Raw genomic sequence first — 18,730 nt, 5'->3', positions numbered from 1 at the left:
TTGAATTCCATCTAGACTGGCCTTTACTCTCTGTTTTGATTCCATCTAGACTGGCCTTTAGTCTCTGTTTATATTCTATATAGACTGGCCTTTAGTCTCTGTTTAGATTCCATATAGACTTGTCTTAAGTCTCTGTTTATATAGACAGGCCTTTAGTTGCTGTTTATATTCCATATAGACTGGCCTTTAGTCTATGTTTATATTCCATATAGACTGGCCTTTAGTCTCTGTTTAGATTCCATCTAGACTGGCTTTTAGTCTCTGTTTAGATTCCATCTAGACTGGCCTTTAGTCTCTGTTTAGATTCCATCTAGACTGGCCTTCAGTCTGTTTAGATTCCATATAGACTGGCCTTTAGTCTCTGTTTATAGTCTATCTAGACTGGCCTTTAGTCTCTGTTTATATTCCATATAGACTGGTCTTAAGTCTCTGTCTATATAGACTGGCATTTAGTTGCTGTTTATATTCCAAATAGACTAGCCTTTAGTCTCTATTTATATTCCATATAGACTGGCCTTTAGTTTCTGTTTATATTCCATCTAGACTGGCCTTTAGTCTCTGTTTAGATTCCATCTAGACTGGCCTTTAGTCTCTGTTTAGATTCCATCTAGACTGGCTTTTAGTCTCTGTTTATATTCCATCTAGACAGGCCTTTAGTCTCTGTTTAGATTCCATCTAGACTGGCCTTCAGTCTCTGTTTAGATTCCATCTAGACTGTCCTTTAGTCTCTGTTTATTTCCATATAGACTGGCCTTTAGTCTCTGTTTAGATTCCATGAAGACTGGCCTTTAGTCTCTGTTTAGATTCCATGAAGACTGGCCTTTAGTCTCTGTTTATATTCCATATAGACTGGCATTTAGACTCTGTTTAGATTCCATAAAGACGGGCATTTAGTCTCTGATTATATTCCATAAAGACTGGCCTTCAGTCTCTGTTTATATTCCATATAGACTGGCATTTAGACTCTGTTTAGATTCCATAAAGACTGGCCTTTAGTATCTGTTTATAATACATAAAGACTGGCCTTTATTCTCTGTTTAGATTCCATCTAGACTGGCCATTAGCCTCTGTTTGGATTCCATCTAGACTGTCATTTAGTCTCTGTTTATATTCCATATACACTGGACTTTAGTCTCTGTTTATATTCCATAAAGACTGGCCTTTAGTCTCTGTTTAGATTCCATCTAAACCTGCCTTTAGTCTCTTTTTATATTCCATATAGACTGGCCTTTAGCCTCTGTTTATATTCAATCTAGACTGGCCTTTAGTCTCTGTTTTGATTCAATGTAGACTGGCCTTCAGTCTCTGTTTATATTCCATCTAGACTGTCCTTTAATCTCTTTTTGAATTCCATCTAGACTGGCCTTTACTCTCTGTTTTGATTCCATCTAGACTGGCCTTTAGTCTCTGTTTATATTCTATATAGACTGGCCTTTAGTCTCTGTTTAGATTCCATATAGACTTGTCTTAAGTCTCTGTTTATATAGACAGGCCTTTAGTTGCTGTTTATATTCCATATAGACTGGCCTTTAGTCTATGTTTATATTCCATATAGACTGGCCTTTAGTCTCTGTTTATGTTCTATCTAGACTGGCCTTTAGATTCTGTTTATATTCCATCTAGACTGGCCTTTAGTCTCTGTTTAGATTCCATCTAGACTGGCCTTTAGTCTCTGATTAGATTCCATCTAGACTGGCTTTTAGTCTCTGTTTATATTCCATCTAGACAGGCCTTTAGTCTCTTTTTAGATTCCATCTAGACTGGCCTTCAGTCTCTGTTTAGATTCCATCTAGACTGTCCTTTAGTCTCTGTTTATTTCCATATAGACTGGCCTTTAGTCTCTGTTTAGATTCCATGAAGACTGGCCTTTAGTCTCTGTTTATATTCCATATAGACTGGCATTTAGACTCTGTTTAGATTCCATAAAGACGGGCATTTAGTCTCTGATTATATTCCATAAAGACTGGCCTTCAGTCTCTGTTTATATTCCATATAGACTGGCATTTAGTCTCTGTTTATATTCTATATAGACTGGCCTTTAGTCTCTGTTTATATTCCATATAGACTTGTCTTAAGTCTCTGTTTATATAGACAGGCCTTTAGTTGCTGTTTATATTCCATATAGACTGGCCTTTAGTCTATGTTTATATTCCATATAGACTGGCTTTTAGTCTCTGTTTATATTCTATCTAGACTGGCCTTTAGATTCTGTTTAGATTCCATCTAGACTGTCCTTTAGTCTCTGTTATATTCCATTTGGACTGGCCTTTAGTCTCTGTTTAGATTCCATAAAGACTGGCCTTTAGTCTCTGTTTATAGTCCATATAAAATGGCCTTAGTCTCTGTTTATATTCCATCTAGACTGGCCTTTAGTTTCTGTTTAGATTCCATCTAGACTGGCCTTTAGTCTCTGTTTATAGTCCATATAAACTGGCCTTAGTCTCTGTTTAGATTCCATCTAGACTGGCCTTTAGTTTCTGTTTAGATTCCATCTAGACTGGCCTTTAGTCTCTGTTTAGATTCCATATAGACTGGCCTTTAGTCTCTGATTATATTCCATAAAGACTGGCCTTCAGTCTCTGTTTATATTCCATATAGACTGGCATTTAGACTCTGTTTAGATTCCATAAAGACTGGCCTTTAGTCTCTGTTTATAATACATAAAGACTGGCCTTTATTCTCTGTTTAGATTCCATCTAGACTGGCCATTAGCCTCTGTTTGGATTCCATCTAGACTGTCATTTAGTCTCTGTTTATATTCCATATACACTGGACTTTAGTCTCTGTTTATATTCCATAAAGACTGGCCTTTAGTCTCTGTTTAGATTCCATCTAAACCTGCCTTTAGTCTCTTTTTTATATTCCATATAGACTGGCCTTTAGCCTCTGTTTATATTCAATCTAGACTGGCCTTTAGTCTCTGTTTTGATTCAATGTAGACTGGCCTTCAGTCTCTGTTTATATTCCATCTAGACTGTCCTTTAATCTCTTTTTGAATTCCATCTAGACTGGCCTTTACTCTCTGTTTTGATTCCATCTAGACTGGCCTTTAGTCTCTGTTTATATTCTATATAGACTGGCCTTTAGTCTCTGTTTAGATTCCATATAGACTTGTCTTAAGTCTCTGTTTATATAGACAGGCCTTTAGTTGCTGTTTATATTCCATATAGACTGGCCTTTAGTCTATGTTTATATTCCATATAGACTGGCCTTTAGTCTCTGTTTATGTTCTATCTAGACTGGCCTTTAGATTCTGTTTATATTCCATCTAGACTGGCCTTTAGTCTCTGTTTAGATTCCATCTAGACTGGCCTTTAGTCTCTGATTAGATTCCATCTAGACTGGCTTTTAGTCTCTGTTTATATTCCATCTAGACAGGCCTTTAGTCTCTGTTTAGATTCCATCTAGACTGGCCTTCAGTCTCTGTTTAGATTCCATCTAGACTGGCCTTTAGTCTCTGTTTAGATTCCATATAGACTGGCCTTTAGTCTCTGATTATATTCCATAAAGACTGGCCTTCAGTCTCTGTTTATATTCCATATAGACTGGCATTTAGACTCTGTTTAGATTCCATAAAGACTGGCCTTTAGTCTCTGTTTATAATACATAAAGACTGGCCTTTATTCTCTGTTTAGATTCCATCTAGACTGGCCATTAGCCTCTGTTTGGATTCCATCTAGACTGTCATTTAGTCTCTGTTTATATTCCATATACACTGGACTTTAGTCTCTGTTTATATTCCATAAAGACTGGCCTTTAGTCTCTGTTTAGATTCCATCTAAACCTGCCTTTAGTCTCTGTTTATATTCCATATAGACTGGCCTTTAGCCTCTGTTTATATTCCATATAGACTGGTCTTTAATTTCTGTTTATATTCAATCTAGACTGGCCTTTAGTCTCTGTTTTGATTCAATGTAGACTGGCCTTCAGTCTCTGTTTATATTCCATCTAGACTGTCCTTTAGTCTCTTTTTGAATTCCATCTAGACTGGCCTTTACGCTCTGTTTTGATTCCATCTAGACTGGCCTTTAGTCTCTGTTTATATTCTATATAGACTGGCCTTTAGTCTCTGTTTATATTCCATATAGACTTGTCTTAAGTCTCTGTTTATATAGACAGGCCTTTAGTTGCTGTTTATATTCCATATAGACTGGCATTTAGTCTATGTTTATATTCCATATAGACTGGCCTTTAGTCTCTGTTTATGTTCTATCTAGACTGGCCTTTAGTCTCTGTTATATTCCATTTGGACTGGCCTTTAGTCTCTGTTTAGATTCGATAAAGACTGGCCTTTAGTCTCTGTTTATAGTCCATATAAACTGGCCTTAGTCTCTGTTTAGATTCCATCTAGACTGGCCTTTAGTCTCTGTTTAGATTCCATATAGACTGGCCTTTAGTCTCTGTTTAGATTCCATGAAGACTGGCCTTTAGTCTCTGTTTATATTCCATATAGACTGGCATTTAGACTCTGTTTAGATTCCATAAAGACTGACATTTAGTCTCTGATTATATTCCATATAGACTGGCATTTAGACTCTGTTTAGATTCCATAAAGACTGGCCTTTAGTCTCTGTTTATAATACATAAAGACTGGCCTTTATTCTCTGTTTAGATTCCATCTAGACTGGCCATTAGCCTCTGTTTGGATTCCATCTAGACTGTCATTTAGTCTCTGTTTATATTCCATATACACTGGACTTTAGTCTCTGTTTATATTCCATAAAGACTGGCCTTTAGTCTCTGTTTAGATTCCATCTAAACCTGCCTTTAGTCTCTTTTTATATTCCATATAGACTGGCCTTTAGCCTCTGTTTATATTCCATATAGACTGGTCTTTAATTTCTGTTTATATTCAATCTAGACTGGCCTTTAGTCTCTGTTTTGATTCAATGTAGACTGGCCTTCAGTCTCTGTTTATATTCCATCTAGACTGTCCTTTGGTCTCTTTTTGAATTCCATCTAGACTGGCCTTTACTCTCTGTTTTGATTCCATCTAGACTGGCCTTTAGTCTCTGTTCATATTCTATATAGACTGGCCTTTAGTCTCTGTTTATATTCCATATAGACTTGTCTTAAGTCTCTGTTTATATAGACAGGCCTTTAGTTGCTGTTTATATTCCATATAGACTGGCCTTTAGTCTATGTTTATATTCCATATAGACTGGCCTTTAGTCTCCGTTTATATTCTATCTAGACTGGCCTTTAGATTCTGTTTAGATTCCATCTAGACTGTCCTTTAGTCTCTGTTATATTCCATTTGGACTGGCCTTTAGTCTCTGTTTAGATTCCATAAAGACTGGCCTTTAGTCTCTGTTTATAGTCCATATAAACTGGCCTTAGTCTCTGTTTAGATTCCATCTAGACTGGCCTTTAGTTTCTGTTTAGATTCCATCTAGACTGGCCTTTAGTCTCTGTTTATATTCCATATAGACTGGCCTTTAGTCATTGTTTATATTCCATATAGACTGGCCTTTAGTCTCTGTTTATATTCTATCTAGACTGGCCTTTAGTCTCTGTTTGGATTCCATATAGACTGGCGTTTAGTCTCTGTTTAGATTCCATCTAGACTGGCCTTAGTCTCTGTTTATATTCCATATAGACTGGCCTTTAGTCTCTGTTTATATTCCATATAGACTGGTCTTTAGTTTCTGTTTATATTCCATCTAGACTGGCCTTTAGTCTCTGTTTAGATTCCATCTAGACTGGCCTTTAGTCTCTGTTTAGATTCCATCTAGACTGGCCTTTAGTCTCTGTTTAGATTCCATCTAGACTGGCCTTCAGTCTCTGTTTATATTCCATATAGACTGGCCTTTAATCTCTGTTTAGATTATAATAGACTGGCCTTTAGCCTCTGTTTAGGTTATTCTAGACTGGCCTTTAGTCTCTGTTTATATTCCATATAGACTGGCCTTTAGTCTCTGTTTAGATTCCATAAAGACGGGCATTTAGTCTCTGTTTAGATTCCATAAAGACTGGCCTTCAGTCTCTGTTTATATTCCATATAGACTGGCCTTTAGACTCTGTTTAGATTCCATAAAGACTGGCCTTTAGTCTCTGTTTATAATCCATATAGACTGGCCTTTATTCTCTGTTTAGATTCCATCTAGACTGGCCATTAGTCTCTGCTTAGATTCCATCTAGACTGTCATTTAGTCTCTGTTTTTATTCCATATAGACTGGCCTTTAGTCTCTGTTTAGATTCCATCTAGACTGGCTTTTAGTCTCTGTTCATATTCCATCTAGACTGGCCTTTAGTCTCTGTTTAGATTCCATCTAGACTGGCCTTCAGTCTGTTTAGATTCCATGTAGACTAGCCTTTAGTCTCTGTTTATAGTCCATCTAGACTGGCCTTTAGTCTCTGTTTATATTCCATATAGACTGGCCTTAAGTCTCTGTTTATATCATAGACTGGCCTTTAGTTGCTGTTTATATTCCAAATAGACTAGCCTTTAGTCTCTATTTATATTCCATATAGACTGGCCTTTAGTTTCTGTTTATATTCCATCTAGACTGGCCTTTAGTCTCTGTTTAGATTCCATCTAGACTGGCATTTAGTCTCTGTTTAGATTCCATCTAGACTGGCTTTTAGTCTCTGTTTATATTCCATCTAGACAGGCCTTTAGTCTCTATTTGGATTCCATCTAGACTGGCCTTCAGTCTCTGTTTAGATTCCATCTAGACTGTCCTTTAGTCTCTGTTTATATTCCATATTGACTGGCCTTTAGTCTCTGTTTAGATTCCATAAAGACGGGCAATTAGTCTCTGTTTATATTCCATAAAGACTGGCCTTCAGTCTCTGTTTATATTCCATATAGACTGGCCTTTAGTCTCTGTTCATATTCTATATAGACTGGCCTTTAGTCTCTGTTTATATTCCATATAGACTTGTCTTAAGTCTCTGTTTATATAGACAGGCCTTTAGTTGCTGTTTATATTCCATATAGACTGGCCTTTAGTCTATGTTTATATTCCATATAGACTGGCCTTTAGTCTCCGTTTATATTCTATCTAGACTGGCCTTTAGATTCTGTTTAGATTCCATATAGACTGTCCTTTAGTCTCTGTTATATTCCATTTGGACTGGCCTTTAGTCTCTGTTTAGATTCCATAAAGACTGGCCTTTAGTCTCTGTTTATATTCCATATAAACTGGCCTTAGTCTCTGTTTAGATTCCATCTAGACTGGCCTTTAGTCTCTGTTTAGATTCCATATAGACTGGCCTTTAGTCTCTGTTTAGATTCCATCTAGACTGGCCTTTAGTCTCTGTTTATATTCCATATAGACTGGCCTTTAGTCTCTGTTTATATTCCATATAGACTGGTCTTTAGTTTCTGTTTAGATTCCATCTAGACTGGCCTTTAGTCTCTGTTTATATTCCATCTAGACTGGCCTTTTGTCTCTGTTTAGATTCCATCTAGACTGGCCTTCAGTCTCTGTTTATATTCCATATAGACTGGCCTTTAATCTCTGTTTAGATTATAATAGACTGGCCTTTAGCCTCTGTTTAGGTTATTCTAGACTGGCCTTTAGTCTCTGTTTATATTCCATCTAGACTGGCCTTTAGTTTCTGTTTAGATTCCATCTAGACTGGCCTTTAGTCTCTGTTTATAGTCCATATAAACTGGCCTTAGTCTCTGTTTAGATTCCATCTAGACTGGCCTTTAGTTTCTGTTTAGATTCCATCTAGACTGGCCTTTAGTCTCTGTTTAGATTCCATCTAGACTGGCCTTTAGTCTCTGATTATATTCCATAAAGACTGGCCTTCAGTCTCTGTTTATATTCCATATAGACTGGCATTTAGACTCTGTTTAGATTCCATAAAGACTGGCCTTTAGTCTCTGTTTATAATACATAAAGACTGGCCTTTATTCTCTGTTTAGATTCCATCTAGACTGGCCATTAGCCTCTGTTTGGATTCCATCTAGACTGGCCTTTAGACTCTGTTTTTATTCCATATAGACTGGACTTTAGTCTCTGTTTATATTCCATAAAGACTGGCCTTTAGTCTCTGTTTAGATTCCATCTAAACCTGCCTTTAGTCTCTTTTTATATTCCATATAGACTGGCCTTTAGCCTCTGTTTATATTCCATATAGACTGGTCTTTAGTTTCTGTTTATATTCAATCTAGACTGGCCTTTAGTCTCTGTTTTGATTCCATCTAGACTGGCCTTCAGTCTCTGTTTATGTTCCATCTAGACTGTCCTTTAGTCTCTTTTTGAATTCCATCTAGACTGGCCTTTACGCTCTGTTTTGATTCCATCTAGACTGGCCTTTAGTCTCTGTTTATATTCTATATAGACTGGCCTTTAGTCTCTGTTTATATTCCATATAGACTTGTCTTAAGTCTCTGTTTATATAGACAGGCCTTTAGTTGCTGTTTATATTCCATATAGACTGGCATTTAGTCTATGTTTATATTCCATATAGACTGGCCTTTAGTCTCTGTTTATGTTCTATCTAGACTGGCCTTTAGTCTCTGTTATATTCCATTTGGACTGGCCTTTAGTCTCTGTTTAGATTCCATAAAGACTGGCCTTTAGTCTCTGTTTATAGTCCATATAAACTGGCCTTAGTCTCTGTTTAGATTCCATCTAGACTGGCCTTTAGTCTCTGTTTAGATTCCATATAGACTGGCCTTTAGTCTCTGTTTAGATTCCATGAAGACTGGCCTTTAGTCTCTGTTTATATTCCATATAGACTGGCATTTAGACTCTGTTTAGATTCCATAAAGACTGACATTTAGTCTCTGATTATATTCCATAAAGACTGGCCTTCAGTCTCTGTTTATATTCCATATAGACTGGCATTTAGACTCTGTTTATATTCCATAAAGACTGGCCTTTAGTCTCTGTTTATAATACATAAAGACTGGCCTTTATTCTCTGTTTAGATTCCATCTAGTCTGGCCATTAGCCTCTGTTTGGATTCCATCTAGACTGTCATTTAGTCTCTGTTTATATTCCATATACACTGGACTTTAGTCTCTGTTTATATTCCATAAAGACTGGCCTTTAGTCTCTGTTTAGATTCCATCTAGACCTGCCTTTAGTCTCTTTTTATATTCCATATAGACTGGCCTTTAGCCTCTGTTTATATTCCATATAGACTGGTCTTTAATTTCTGTTTATATTCAATCTAGACTGGCCTTTAGTCTCTGTTTGATTCAATGTAGACTGGCCTTCAGTCTCTGTTTATATTCCATCTAGACTGTCCTTTGGTCTCTTTTTGAATTCCATCTAGACTGGCCTTTACTCTCTGTTTTGATTCCATCTAGACTGGCCTTTAGTCTCTGTTTATATTCTATATAGACTGGCCTTTAGTCTCTGTTTATATTCCATATAGACTTGTCTTAAGTCTCTGTTTATATAGACAGGCCTTTAGTTGCTGTTTATATTCCATATAGACTGGCCTTTAGTCTATGTTTATATTCCATATAGACTGGCCTTTAGTCTCTGTTTATATTCTATCTAGACTGGCCTTTAGATTCTGTTTAGATTCCATCTAGACTGTCCTTTAGTCTCTGTTATATTCCATTTGGACTGGCCTTTAGTCTCTGTTTAGATTCCATAAAGACTGGCCTTTAGTCTCTGTTTATAGTCCATATAAACTGGCCTTAGTCTCTGTTTAGATTCCATCTAGACTGGCCTTTAGTTTCTGTTTAGATTCCATCTAGACTGGCCTTTAGTCTCTGTTTATAGTCCATATAAACTGGCCTTAGTCTCTGTTTAGATTCCATCTAGACTGGCCTTTAGTCTCTGTTTATATTCAATCTAGACTGGCCTTCAGTCTCTGTTTATATTCCATCTAGACTGTCCTTTAGTCTCTGTTTATATTCCATAAAGACTGGCCTTCAGTCTCTGTTTATATTCCATATAGACTGGCCTTTAGTCTCTGTTTAGATTCCATAAAGACTGGCCTTTAGTCTCTGTTTATAATCCATATAGACTGGCCTTTAGTCTCTGTTTAGATTCCATCTAGACTGGCCATTAGCCTCTGTTTGGATTCCATCTAGACTGTCATTTAGTCTCTGTTTATATTCCATATACACTGGACTTTAGTCTCTGTTTATATTCCATAAAGACTGGCCTTTAGTCTCTGTTTAGATTCCATCTAAACCTGCCTTTAGTCTCTTTTTATATTCCATATAGACTGGCCTTTAGCCTCTGTTTATATTCCATATAGACTGGTCTTTAATCTCTGTTTATATTCAATCTAGACTGGCCTTTAGTCTCTGTTTTGATTCAATCTAGACTGGCCTTCAGTCTCTGTTTATATTCCATCTAGACTGTCCTTTAGTCTCTGTTGAATTCCATCTAGACTGGCCTTTACGCTCTGTTTTGATTCCATCTAGACTGGCCTTTAGTCTCTGTTTATATTCTATATAGACTGGCCTTTAGTCTCTGTTTATATTCCATATAGACTTGTCTTAAGTCTCTGTTTATATAGACAGGCCTTTAGTTGCTGTTTATATTCCATATAGACTGGCCTTTAGTCTATGTTTATATTCCATATAGACTGGCCTTTAGTCTCTGTTTATGTTCTATCTAGACTGGCCTTTAGTCTCTGTTATATTCCATTTGGACTGGCCTTTAGTCTCTGTTTAGATTCGATAAAGACTGGCCTTTAGTCTCTGTTTATAGTCCATATAAACTGGCCTTAGTCTCTGTTTAGATTCCATCTAGACTGGCCTTTAGTCTCTGTTTAGATTCCATATAGACTGGCCTTTAGTCTCTGTTTAGATTCCATGAAGACTGGCCTTTAGTCTCTGTTTATATTCCATATAGACTGGCATTTAGTCTCTGTTTAGATTCCATAAAGACTGACATTTAGTCTCTGTTTATATTCCATATAGACTGGCATTTAGTCTCTGTTTAGATTCCATAAAGACTGGCCTTTAGTCTCTGTTTATAATCCATAAAGACTGGCCTTTATTCTCTGTTTAGATTCCATCTAGACTGGCCATTAGCCTCTGTTTGGATTCCATCTAGACTGTCCTTTAGTCTCTGTTTATATTCCATATACACTGGACTTTAGTCTCTGTTTATATTCCATATAGACTGGCCTTTAGTCTCTGTTTAGATTCCATCTAGACCTGCCTTTAGTCTCTTTTTATATTCCATATAGACTGGCCTTTAGTCTCTGTTTATATTCCATATAGACTGGTCTTTAATCTCTGTTTATATTCAATCTAGACTGGCATTTAGTCTCTGTTTTGATTCAATGTAGACTGGCCTTCAGTCTCTGTTTATATTCCATCTAGACTGTCCTTTGGTCTCTTTTTGAATTCCATCTAGACTGGCCTTTACTCTCTGTTTTGATTCCATATAGACTTGTCTTAAGTCTCTGTTTATATAGACAGGCCTTTAGTTGCTGTTTATATTCCATATAGACTGGCCTTTAGTCTATGTTTATATTCCATCTAGACTGTCCTTTAGTCTCTTTTTGAATTCCATCTAGACTGGCCTTTACGCTCTGTTTTGATTCCATCTAGACTGGCCTTTAGTCTCTGTTTATATTCTATATAGACTGGCCTTTAGTCTCTGTTTATATTCCATATAGACTTGTCTTAAGTCTCTGTTTATATAGACAGGCCTTTAGTTGCTGTTTATATTCCATATAGACTGGCCTTTAGTCTCTGTTTATATTCTATATAGACTGGCCTTTAGTCTCTGTTTATATTCCATATAGACTTGTCTTAAGTCTCTGTTTATATAGACAGACATTTAGTTGCTGTTTATATTCCATATAGTCTGGCCTTTAGTCTATGTTAATATTCCATATAGACTGGCCTTTAGTCTCTGTTTATATTCTATCTAGACTGGCCTTTAGATTCTGTTTAGATTCCATCTAGACTGTCCTTTAGTCTCTGTTATATTCCATTTGGACTGGCCTTTAGTCTCTGTTTAGATTCCATAAAGACTGGCCTTTAGTCTCTGTTTATATTCCATATAAACTGGCCTTAGTCTCTGTTTAGATTCCATCTAGACTGGCCTTTAGTTTCTGTTTAGATTCCATCTAGACTGGCCTTTAGTCTATGTTTATATTCCATATAGACTGGCCTTTAGTCATTGTTTATATTCCATATAGACTGGCCTTTAGTCTCTGTTTATATTCTATCTAGACTGGCCTTTAGTCTCTGTTTAGATTCCATATAGACTGGCGTTTAGTCTCTGTTTAGATTCCATCTAGACTGGCCTTTAGTCTCTGTTTATATTCCATATAGACTGGCCTTTAGTCTCTGTTTAGATTCCATATAGACTGGCCTTTAGTCTCTGTTTATATTCCATCTAGACTGGCCTTTAGTCTCTGTTTAGATTCCATCTAGACTGGCCTTTAGTCTCTGTTTAGATTCCATCTAGACTGGCCTTTAGTCTCTGTTTAGATTCCATCTAGACTGGCCTTCAGTCTCTGTTTATATTCCATATAGACTGGCCTTTAGTCTCTGTTTAGATTCCATAATAGACTGGCCTTTAGCCTCTGTTTAGGTTATTCTAGACTGGCCTTTAGTCTCTGTTTATATTCCATATAGACTGGCCTTTAGTCTCTGTTTAGATTCCATAAAGACGGGCATTTAGTCTCTGTTTAGATTCCATAAAGACTGGCCTTCAGTCTCTGTTTATATTCCATATAGACTGGCCTTTAGACTCTGTTTAGATTCCATAAAGACTGGCCTTTAGTCTCTGTTTATAATCCATATAGACTGGCCTTTATTCTCTGTTTAGATTCCATCTAGACTGGCCATTAGTCTCTGTTTAGATTCCATCTAGACTGTCATTTAGTCTCTGTTTTTATTCCATATAGACTGGCCTTTAGTCTCTGTTTAGATTCCATCTAGACTGGCTTTTAGTCTCTGTTCATATTCCATCTAGACTGGCCTTTAGTCTCTGTTTAGATTCCATCTAGACTGGCCTTCAGTCTGTTTAGATTCCATGTAGATTAGCCTTTAGTCTCTGTTTATAGTCTATCTAGACTGGCCTTTAGTCTCTGTTTATATTCCATATAGACTGGTCTTAAGTCTCTGTTTATATAGACTGGCCTTTAGTTGCTGTTTATATTCCAAATAGACTAGCCTTTAGTCTCTATTTATATTCCATATAGACTGGCCTTTAGTTTCTGTTTATATTCCATCTAGACTGGCCTTTAGTCTCTGTTTGGATTCCATCTAGACTGGCATTTAGTCTCTGTTTAGATTCCATCTAGACTGGCTTTTAGTCTCTGTTTATATTCCATCTAGACAGGCCTTTAGTCTCTGTTTGGATTCCATCTAGACTGGCCTTCAGTCTCTGTTTAGATTCCATCTAGACTGTCCTTTAGTCTCTGTTTATATTCCATATTGACTGGCCTTTAGTCTCTGTTTAGATTCCATAAAGACGGGCAATTAGTCTCTGTTTATATTCCATAAAGACTGGCCTTCAGTCTCTGTTTATATTCCATATAGACTGGCCTTTAGTCTCTGTTCATATTCTATATAGACTGGCCTTTAGTCTCTGTTTATATTCCATATAGACTTGTCTTAAGTCTCTGTTTATATAGACAGGCCTTTAGTTGCTGTTTATATTCCATATAGACTGGCCTTTAGTCTATGTTTATATTCCATATAGACTGGCCTTTAGTCTCCGTTTATATTCTATCTAGACTGGCCTTTAGATTCTGTTTAGATTCCATATAGACTGTCCTTTAGTCTCTGTTATATTCCATTTGGACTGGCCTTTAGTCTCTGTTTAGATTCCATAAAGACTGGCCTTTAGTCTCTGTTTATATTCCATATAAACTGGCCTTAGTCTCTGTTTAGATTCCATCTAGACTGGCCTTTAGTCTCTGTTTATATTCCATATAGACTGGCCTTTAGTCTCTGTTTAGATTCCATCTAGACTGGCCTTTAGTCTCTGTTTATATTCCATATAGACTGGCCTTTAGTCTCTGTTTATATTCCATATAGACTGGTCTTTAGTTTCTGTTTAGATTCCATCTAGACTGGCCTTTAGTCTCTGTTTAGATTCCATCTAGACTGGCCTTTAGTCTCTGTTTTGATTCCATCTAGACTGGCCTTTTGTCTCTGTTTAGATTCCATCTAGACTGGCCTTCAGTCTCTGTTTATATTCCATATAGACTGGCCTTTAATCTCTGTTTAGATTATAATAGACTGGCCTTTAGCCTCTATTTAGGTTATTCTAGACTGGCCTTTAGTCTCTGTTTATATTCCATATAGACTGGCCTTTAGTCTCTGTTTATATTCCATATAGACTGGCCTTTAGTCTCTGTTTAGATTCCATCTAGACCGGCCTTTAGTCTCTGTTTATATTCCATATAGACTGGTCTTTAGTTTCTGTTTATATTCCATCTAGACTGGCCTTTAGTCTCTGTTTAGATTCCATCTAGACTGGCCTTTAGTCTCTGTTTAGATTCCATCTAGACTGGCCTTTAGTCTCTGTTTAGATTCCATCTAGACTGGCCTTCAGTCTCTGTTTATATTCCATATAGACTGGCCTTTAATCTCTGTTTAGATTATAACAGACTGGCCTTTAGCCTCTGTTTAGGTTATTCTAGACTGGCCTTTAGTCTCTGTTTATATTCCATATAGACTGGCCTTTAGTCTCTGTTTATATTCCATATAGACTGTCATTTAGTCTCTGTTTTTATTCCATATAGACTGGCCTTTAGTCTCTGTTTAGATTCCATCTAGACTGGCTTTTAGTCTCTGTTCATATTCCATCTAGACTGGCCTTTAGTCTCTGTTTAGATTCCATCTAGACTGGCCTTCAGTCTGTTTAGATTCCATGTAGACTGGCCTTTAGTCTCTGTTTATAGTCTATCTAGACTGGCCTTTAGTCTCTGTTTATATTCCATATAGACTGGTCTTAAGTCTCTGTTTATATCCAAGACTGGCCTTTAGTTTCTGTTTATATTCCAAATAGACTAGCCTTTAGTCTCTGTTTATATTCCATATAGACTGGCCTTTAGTCTCTGTTTATATTCCATCTAGACTGGCCTTTAGTCTCTGTTTAGATTCCATCTAGACTGGCCTTTAGTCTCTGTTTAGATTCCATCTAGACTGGCTTTTAGTCTCTGTTTATATTCCATATAGACTGGCCTTTAGTCTCTGTTTGGATTCCATCTAGACTGGCCTCCAGTCTCTGTTTAGATTCCATCTAGACTGTCCTTTAGTCTCTGTTTATATTCCATATTGACTGGCCTTTAGTCTCTGTTTAGATTCCATAAAGACGGGCATTTATTCTCTGTTTATATTCCATAAAGACTGGCCTTCAGTCTCTGTTTATATTCCATCTAGACTGGCCTTTAGTCTCTGTTTAAATTCCATCTAGACTGGCCTTTAGTCTCTGTTTATATTCCATATAGACTTGTCTTAAGTCTCTGTTTATATAGACAGGCCTTTAGTTGCTGTTTATATTCCATATAGACTGGCCTTTAGTCTCTGTTTATATTCCATATAGACTGGCCTTTAGTCTCTGTTTATATTCTATCTAGACTGGCCTTTAGATTCTGTTTAGATTCCATCTAGACTGGCCTTTAGTCTCTGTTTATATTCCATTTGGACTGGCCTTTAGTCTCTGTTTAGATTCCATAAAGACTGGCCTTTAGTCTCTGTTTATATTCCATATAGACTGGCCTTTAGTCTCTGTTTATATTCCATCTAGACTGGCCTTTAGTCTCTGTTTATATTCCATATAGACTGGCCTTTAGTCTCTGTTTAGATTCCATCTAGACTGGCCTTTAGTCTCTGTTTATATTCCATATAGACTGGCCTTTAGTCTCTGTTTATATTCCATATAGACTGGCCTTTAGTCTCTGTTTATATTCCATCTAGACTGGCCTTTAGTCTCTGTTTAGATTCCATCTAGACTGGCCTTTAGTCTCTGTTTTGATTCCATCTAGACTGGCCTTTTGTCTCTGTTTAGATTCCATCTAGACTGGCCTTCAGTCTCTGTTTATATTCCATATAGACTGGCCTTTAATCTCTGTTTAGATTATAATAGACTGGCCTTTAGCCTCTATTTAGGTTATTCTAGACTGGCCTTTAGTCTCTGTTTATATTCCATATAGACTGGCCTTTAGTCTCTGTTTATATTCCATATAGACTGGCCTTTAGTCTCTGTTTAGATTCCATCTAGACCGGCCTTTAGTCTCTGTTTATATTCCATATACACTGGTCTTTAGTTTCGGTTTATATTCCATCTAGACTGGCCTTTAGTCTCTGTTTAGATTCCATCTAGACTGGCCTTTAGTCTCTGTTTAGATTCCATCTAGACTGGCCTTTAGTCTCTGTTTAGATTCCATCTAGACTGGCCTTCAGTCTCTGTTTATATTCCATATAGACTGGCCTTTAATCTCTGTTTAGATTATAATAGACTGGCCTTTAGCCTCTGTTTAGGTTATTCTAGACTGGCCTTTAGTCTCTGTTTATATTCCATATAGACTGGCCTTTAGTCTCTGTTTATATTCCATATAGACTGGTCTTTAGTTTCTGTTTATATTCCATCTAGAAGGGCCTTTAGTCTCTGTTTAGATTCCATCTAGACTGGCCTTTAGTCTCTGTTTAGATTCCATCTAGACTGGCCTTTAGTCTCTGTTTAGATTCCATCTAGACTGGCCTTCAGTCACTGTTTATATTCCATATAGACTGGCCTTTAATCTCTGTTTAGATTATTGTAGACTGGCCTTTAGCCTCTGTTTAGGTTATTCTAGACTGGCCTTTACTCTCTGTTTAGATTATTATAGACTGGCCTTTAGTCTCTGTTTATATTCCATATAGACTGGCCTTTAGCCTCTGTTTATATTCCATATAGACTGGTCTTTAGTTTCTGTTTATATTCAATCTAGACTGGCCTTTAGTCTCTGTTTAGATTCCATCTAGACTGGCCTTCAGTCTCTGTTTATATTCCATCTAGACTGTCCTTTAGTCTCTGTTTAAATTAAATCTAGACTGGCCTTTACTCTCTGTTTTGATTCCATCTAGACTGGCCTTTAGTCTCTGTTTATATTCTATATAGACTGGCCTTTAGTCTCTGTTTATATTCCATATAGACTTGTCTTAAATCTCTGTTTATATAGACTGGCCTTTAGTTGCTGTTTATATTCCATATAGACTGGCTTTTAGTCTCTGTTTATATTCCATCTAGACAGGCCTTTAGTCTCTGTTTAGATTCCATCTAGACTGGCCTTTAGATTCTGTTTAGATTCCATCTAGACTGTCCTTTAGTCTCTGTTTATATTCCATATAGACTGACCTTTGGTCTCTGTTTATATTCCATATAGACTGGCCTTTAGTTTCTGTTTAGATTCCATCTAGACTGGCCTTTAGTCTCTGTTTAGATTCCATCTAGACTGGCATTTAGTCTCTGTTTAGATTCCATATAGACTGGCTTTTAGTCTCTGTTTATATTCCATCTAGACATGCCTTTAGTCTCTGTTTAGATTCCATCTAGACTGGCCTTCAGTCTCTGTTTATATTCCATCTAGACTGTCCTTTAGTCTCTGTTTATATTCCATATTGACTGGCCTTTAGTCTCTGTTTAGATTCCATAAAGACGGGCAATTAGTCTCTGTTTATATTCCATAAAGACTGGCCTTCATTCTCTGTTTATATTCCATATAGACTGGCCTTTAGACTCTGTTTAGATTCCATAAAGACAGTCCTTTAGTCTCTGTTTATAATCCATATAGACTGGCCTTTATTCTCTGTTTAGATTCCATCTATACTGGCCATTAGTCTCTGTTTATATTCCATAAAGACTGGCCTTCAGTCTCTGTTTATATTCCATATAGACTGGCCTTTAGACTCTGTTTTTATTCCATATAGACTGGACTTTAGTCTCTGTTTATATTCCATAAAGACTGAACTTTAGTCTCTGTTTATATTCCATATAGACTGGCCTTTAGCCTCTGTTTATATTCCATATAGACTGGTCTTTAGTTTATGTTTATATTCAATCTAGACTGGCCTTTAGTCTCTGTTTTGATTCCATGTAGACTGGCCTTCAGTCTCTGTTTATATTCCATCTAGACTGTCCTTTAGTCTCTGTTTAAATTAAATCTAGACTGGCCTTTACTCTCTGTTTTGATTCCATCTAGACTGGCCTTTAGTCTCTGTTCATATTCTATATAGACTGGCCTTTAGTCTCTGTTTATATTCCATATAGACTTGTCTTAAGTCTCTGTTTATATAGACAGGCCTTTAGTTGCTGTTTATATTCCATATAGACTGGCCTTTAGTCTCTGTTTAGATTCCATATAGACTGGCCTTTAGTCTCTGTTTATATTCTATCTAGACTGGCCTTTAGTCTCTGTTTATATTCCATTTAGACTGGCCTTTAGTCTCTGTTTATATTCCATAAAGACTGGCCTTTAGTCTCTGTTTATATTCCATATAAACTGGCCTTAGTCTCTGTTTAGATTCCATCTAGACTGGCCTTTAGTTTCTGTTTAGATTCCATCTAGACTGGCCTTTAGTCTCTGTTTGGATTCCATATAGACTGGCCTTTAGTCTCTGTTTAGATTCCATCTAGACTGGCCTTTAGTCTCTGTTTATATTCCATATAGACTGGCCTTTAGTCTCTGTTTATATTCCATCTAGACTGGCCTTTAGTCTCTGTTTAGATTCCATCTAGACTGGCCTTTAGTCTCTGTTTTGATTCCATCTAGACTGGCCTTTTGTCTCTGTTTAGATTCCATCTAGACTGGCCTTCAGTCTCTGTTTATATTCCATATAGA

The 18,730-nt window shown here is 36.8% G+C and overlaps 1 protein-coding gene across 3 annotated transcripts in view; it reads right to left on the bottom strand.

Annotated features, from left to right (window-relative positions):
• glra1 (glycine receptor, alpha 1) overlaps positions 1 to 18,730 on the bottom strand; it is a 169,551-nt gene that overhangs the window by 27,491 nt on the left and 123,330 nt on the right. The window lies entirely within an intron of this gene.

The sequence above is a fragment of the Coregonus clupeaformis genome, chromosome 3, assembly GCF_020615455.1.
Source record: "Coregonus clupeaformis isolate EN_2021a chromosome 3, ASM2061545v1, whole genome shotgun sequence".
Taxonomy (NCBI): Eukaryota; Metazoa; Chordata; class Actinopteri; order Salmoniformes; family Salmonidae; genus Coregonus; species Coregonus clupeaformis.
This window is presented reverse-complemented; position numbering and strand designations above follow the sequence as displayed.